Here is a 6,077-nt window from a genome sequence, read left to right as displayed (position 1 = left end):
TATCTCCATTAAATAATACAAACTGTGATGACTCCTCTTATGGGAGAATTTTGGAGAATAGGTTTTATGTATTTGTGTCCCTTTGGGTTTCCTTTGGGGTTTTCCTTATTATATCATATGTATATATTGTTATGCTCGGATCGGTTATCTTCGCAGCCGGATCTTGAGTCTTGATATTCCTATTTTTGACACTCCTTTGTATATATATAATCACGCGTTGGTTATCCTTGTTCGTTACGTTGTCGATCGGAGTGTTGCGCTTTCGAGTTGCGATTTTTTGTTTACCCCTCTTTCTACAAAGGCTCCTAGTTATAATCAATCATTCATACTACTATACGTACTAAATTTTTATTTTAGAGGCCGTAATACCTTGCCATCTCTGAATTATGACTTAAGCATAAGACTCTGTATGGTAGGGTGTTACAAAACTACCCTAAAACAGTAAATAAAAGGTCAGTGAAACTGGCCTAGATGCCCTGGCATCAACCTCTGAGAGGAATCCTGTGAGTAATGAGACGACTCAGAAGAAAGGAGTTCTTGAAATCGATGCTCTGAATGCCATATTGGCTCAGAACAAAATATTGACCCAACAAGTCAATATGATATCTCAGAGTCTGAATGGATTGCAAAATGCATCCAACAGTATTAAAGAAGCATCTTCTGAAGAAGAAGCTTATGATCCTGAGAACCCTGCAATAGCAGAGGTAAATTACATGGGTGAAGCCTTTGGCAACACCTATAACCCTTCATGGAGAAATCATCCGAATATTTTATGAAAGGATCCACAGAAGCAAAGCTTCAACAATAACACTGGTGGAAGAAACAGGATTAGCAATAGCAAACCTTTTCCATCATCATCTCAGCAACAGACAGAGAATTCTGAGCAAAGCCTCTCTAGCTTAGCAAACATAGTCTCTGATCTATCTAAGGCCACATTAAGTTTCATGAATGAAATATGGTCCTCCATTAGAAATTTGGAGGCACAAGTGGGTCAGCTGAGTAAGAAAATCATTGAAACTCCTCCTAGTACTCTCCCAAGCAATACAGAAGAGAATCCAAAAAGAGAGTGCAAGGCCATTGATATAATCAACATGGCCGAATCCAAAGAGGAATGCGAAGACGTGAATCCCAATGAGGAAGACCTCATGGGACGTCTTCCAAACAAAAAGGAGTTTCCTATTGAGGACCTAAAGGAATCTGAGGCTCATATAGAGACCATAGAGATTCCATTAAACCTCCTTCTGCCATTCATGAGCTTTGAGAACTATTCTTCCTCTGAAGAGGATGAAGATGTAACTGAAGAGCAAGTTGCTCAATATCTAGGAGCCATCATGAAGCTGAATGCCAAGTTGTTTGGTAATGAGACTTGGGAAGATGAACCTCCCTTGCTCATTAGTGAACTAAATACATGGGTTCAGCAAACTTTACCTCAAAAGAAACAAGATCCTGGTAAATTTTTAATACCCTGTACCATAGGCACCATGACCTTTGAGAAGGCTCTGTGTGACTTGGGGTCAGGTATAAATCTTATGACACTCTCTGTAATGGAAAAATTGGGGATCTTTGAGGTACAAGCTGCAAGAATCTCATTAGAGATGGCAGACAAGTCAATAAAACAAGCTTATGGATTGGTAGAGGACGTGTTAGTGAAGGTTGAAGGCCTTTATATCCCTACTGATTTCATAATCTTAGACACTGAGAAGGATGAGAATGAATCCATCATTCTTGGAAGACCCTTCCTAGCCACAGCAAAAGCTGTGATTGATGTTGACAGAGGTGAACTAGTCCTTCAATTGAATGGGGACTACTTTGTGTTTAAATCTCAAGGTTATCCTTCTGTAAACATAGAAAAGAGGCACAATAAGCTTCTCTGAATACAGAGTCAAACAGAGCCCCCACAGCCAAACTCTAAGTTTGGTATTGGGAGGCCATAACCAAACTCTAAGTTTGGTGTTGAACCCCCACATTCAAACTCTAAGTTTGGTGTTGGGAGGTCCCAACAATGCTCTGAATACCTGTGAGGCTCCATGAGAGCCACTGTCAAGCTATTGACATTAAAGAAGCGCTTATTGGGAGGCAACCCAATTTTTATTTATCTATATTTCTATTATTCTTTTTTGTTTTATTAGGTTTATGATCATGTGGAGTCACAAAACAATTGCAAAAATTAAAAACAGAATCAAAAACAGCAGAAGAAAAAGCACACAATAGAGGAAGAGCTTACTGGCGTTTAAACGCCAGTAAGGAGCATCTGGCTGGTGTTTAACGCCAGAAAAGAGCTTGAAGCTAGCGCTGAACACCAGAAACAAGCAGCGAAGTGGTGTTTAAATGCTAGAAACAAGCATAGAGCTGGCGTTTAACGCCAGAAACAAGCATCACTCTGGCGTTAAACGCCAGGATTGCCTATAGAGGGCATTTTACACGCCTAAAGGGTGCAGGGATGAGAAATCCTTGACACCTTAGGATCTGTAGACCCCACAGGATCACCTCTGAATTTGTGGACCCCACAGAATCCCTATCTACCTTATCCCTCTCTCTCACACCTTTTCATAACACTCTTCCCCAAACATCACTCACCAATCACCTCAATCACTCTTCCCCATCACCTCTCCACCACTCACCTCAACCTTCTCTTCCCCATAAACCCCACCTACCTTCAAATTCAAAATCTCTTTCCCACCCAAACCCACCCTAAATGACCGAACCCTACCCCCTCTCCCTCCACTATATAAACCCCTCCATGCTTCTTCATTTTCACACAACACAACCCTCTCTTCTCCCCCTTAGCCGAAACCTACACCTCTCTCCCTCTCCTCTATATCTTCTTCTTCTTCTTCTTCTTCTTCTATTCTTTCTTCTTTTGCTCGAGGGCGAGCAACATTATAAGTTTGGTGTGGTAAAAGCATAGCTTTTTTGTTTTTCCATAACCATTGATGGCACCTAAGGCCAGAGAAACCTCAAGAAAGAGGAAAGGGAAGGCAATTGCTTCTACCTCTGAGTCATGAGAGATGGAGAGATTCATCTCAAGGGTCCATAGCTCAGTAGTAGAGCATTTGACTGCACATCAAGAGAACCCACTCATGGACATCAACAAGAGCATGAGGAATTTCCTCTTCAAGAAATTCCTGAGATGCCTCAAGGGATACATTTTCTTCCACATAACTATTAGGAGCAACTAAGGATAGGAGCACCAAAATCAAAAGAGATGAAGCAACAGAGGCAAGGAAGAGACATAGAGGAGCTCAAGAACATCATTGGTTCTTCAAGAAGAAGGCGCTGATGGTATTTTTGTGGAAAAACGAATTTCCAAAACACCTAAAACTCACCGGCAAGTGTACCGGGTCGCATCAAGTAGTAAAACTCACTTAGAGTGAGGTCGATCCCATGAGGATTGATGGATCAAGCAACTTTAGTGGGTGATTACTTTAGTCAAGCTAACATTGAAGTGAATTGTGTGAAATTGTAGCCAACAGAAAGCAAATGGCAATGAATTTAAAGTTGCAGAATGTAAATTAGCAAGTAACTTAAATGACAAGAAATGTAAATTGCATCAAATGTAAAGGGAAGTGGGAGCAGGGAAATTAAATGAAAGCAGTAGATCAAAGTTGAGAACAATTGCAGAAAGCTTAAATTGCATGAAAGTAAATTGAGAGCAATGTAAACAGAGAAGCAAAATTGCAGTGAATCAAAACTTAGAGCAATTGTAGAGGAATTAAAATCATGCAGGAAATGTAAATGAGAATTGCAGCAAGCTAAATATGAACATAAATGTGAAATTGCAGAATGCAGGAGAGAAAATTGAAGAGGAATGAAATAGAAAGTGAAAATGCTTGAAGGATTGAAAGCAGAAAATGACTGATGCTAAATTGCAGCAATTTAAAAGAATGTTGAAGATCTCAGGGGTGGATGAGACTAGAAAACAAGTCTAGATCTCAAGTCCTTCCTTGATCCAACAAGAGAATAATTGCAGAAAAGTAAAAGAACAGATCGCAGAAGAAGAAGATTTAAAACAGCAAATGAAAATTGAATTATGCAGTAAAAGAGCAAGATGAATCTCAAATCAGGAATGAAACAGAATTCCTTCCTTCCCAATCCAAAATTCAAAAGAAAACTTAAAAGAGAGAGCTATTCTAATGGAGCTGCCCTCCAATATTCTCTAATGGGGCTCTCCTCTCTGAAACGAGAGTGATGTCTTTATATAGGCTTTTTTTACAAAATGAAAATAAAATGAAATTGAAATTCACAAAATAAATTTCCTAATCTAGCTTGTTCTTGTGCCTTTGAGTGATGATGTGGGCTTTGCTTGCTTTGGATTTGAGGAGAAATGGGTTTGGTTGGCCTTGATTCAATTTGGAGAAGAATTGAATTAAATTGGATTTTTATTGAATTTTTGGCCCATGTGAAAATTTGCTTCCAGAAAGATGCTCAGCTCACAAGTTGAGCTGAGCATTGAGGCCTTATGTGTGGACCCTTTGTAGCGTACAATGTTGGGGAAGGCACCAGGGGAGTGCTCAGCTCACAAGTTGAGCGCAGCATCCTTGCCTCCTTAGTAAGGTATCCGTGTTCAAGCCTTGGTGGAAGCATTTGGGGAGCAATTTTTCTTGCATTTTCTTGAACCAAGAGCACGACAATGCTCACCAAGTGAGCGCTGTGCTCTCCAAGTGAGCGCTATTAGAAGCTCCTCTTTGGCTTGGAGTGAGGCTCCCTCTTCGAATCTTGGTGGTTGAACTTTGGTCTATTTTTGCTTGTTTTTTGGCCCTTAAAGATGCATTTCACTCGTGCCTCAATTTCATGCCAAATATAGGTTTCCATACATCGTTGGAAAGCTCTGAATGTCAGCTTTCGAACACAACTAGAAGCACATCAATCGAACATCTGTAGCTCAAGTTATAGCCCTTGGAAGGAGGCATGGTCATGTTGTGAGCGCCCAGGGTAATGCGATGCTCAGCTCACTAAGTGAGCACAGCATTGTATGTTGATTGCCTTTTTTTCCTTAATTTGGTCATGGGCCACGCTTTTTCACAGCATTGTATGCTGATTGCCTTTTTTTCTTTAATTTGGTCATGGGCCACGCTTTTAAAAGCGTGGCCTAAGCCTCTAAAGTGTGCTCCAACTTCAAAGTGTTTCCCAAAGCTCTTTTTTCTCCTTTTTAGCTTATTTTGTGCTTCTTTGCTTCTTTTTCTTCTTATTTCCTACAAGATTTATAAAATTAAAAGATCAAGAAAATATACCATTTAAGCATAAAAGCATTCAATATTTAAGCACAAATCATCTATTTCTTGTATGAAAAAGCATAGAAAAACATGACATGGTGACATGTCATCACAACACCAAACTTAAACCTTGCTTGTCCTCAAGCAAGAAAAGAATCATGCATTAAAGATTGAAAATCCAAGGTAAGAAGAATAGCAACTCAATGTTCATGGTTAGCTAGTTTTCTAAGCATGCTACAATCACAAAAGAGATGTAAATGATTGATGCTTCTATCTAGCTCAATTTATGAAATCTTTCTCTTATATTTCTTTCTTAAAACAAGCTTTTGATTTTCTTATTAGCTTCTCCTTTTGGGTGCTTTGCCCCATGAGCTTTGACGGAGTGCTTTTGCACTTGAGCCTAGCCTTGACTTCTAAGTGTTTTGTTTTCAAGCATTTTACTTGATACATAAACACCACAAGTGCTTAGCAAATAAATTGCCATTGGTACTCAGAGCCTTCAGCTTTCTCATTCTTTCCCTTTTTCTTTTCTTGCTTTAATTGTATTTGCTTCTTCAAGGTTTTCATGATCTTCAAAAGATTTCACAAAATGTACTAGATGAAAACTTCAATTAAATAAAACCCAATGCAATTGAGCAACAATTAATCATACTAGCTTTCCAATACTTGTATGCACATGCTAAACTCTTCTTTAATTCCTTGTTTGTTTATGATCATGATACTTTACTGCCTTAAGCTTTACAAAACTCAAGTTGGTAGTCATAATGCATGGCAACATGTTACAAATCAATATTCAAGCTATGCTTATTCATACTACACATGCATAAAGAGAAGATGAAGACAATCATGCAATTTAAGTGTTGT

Source organism: Arachis duranensis, chromosome 9 (assembly GCF_000817695.3).
Source record: "Arachis duranensis cultivar V14167 chromosome 9, aradu.V14167.gnm2.J7QH, whole genome shotgun sequence".
Classification (NCBI taxonomy): domain Eukaryota; kingdom Viridiplantae; phylum Streptophyta; class Magnoliopsida; order Fabales; family Fabaceae; genus Arachis; species Arachis duranensis.
Note: the sequence above shows the minus strand (reverse complement) of the source record.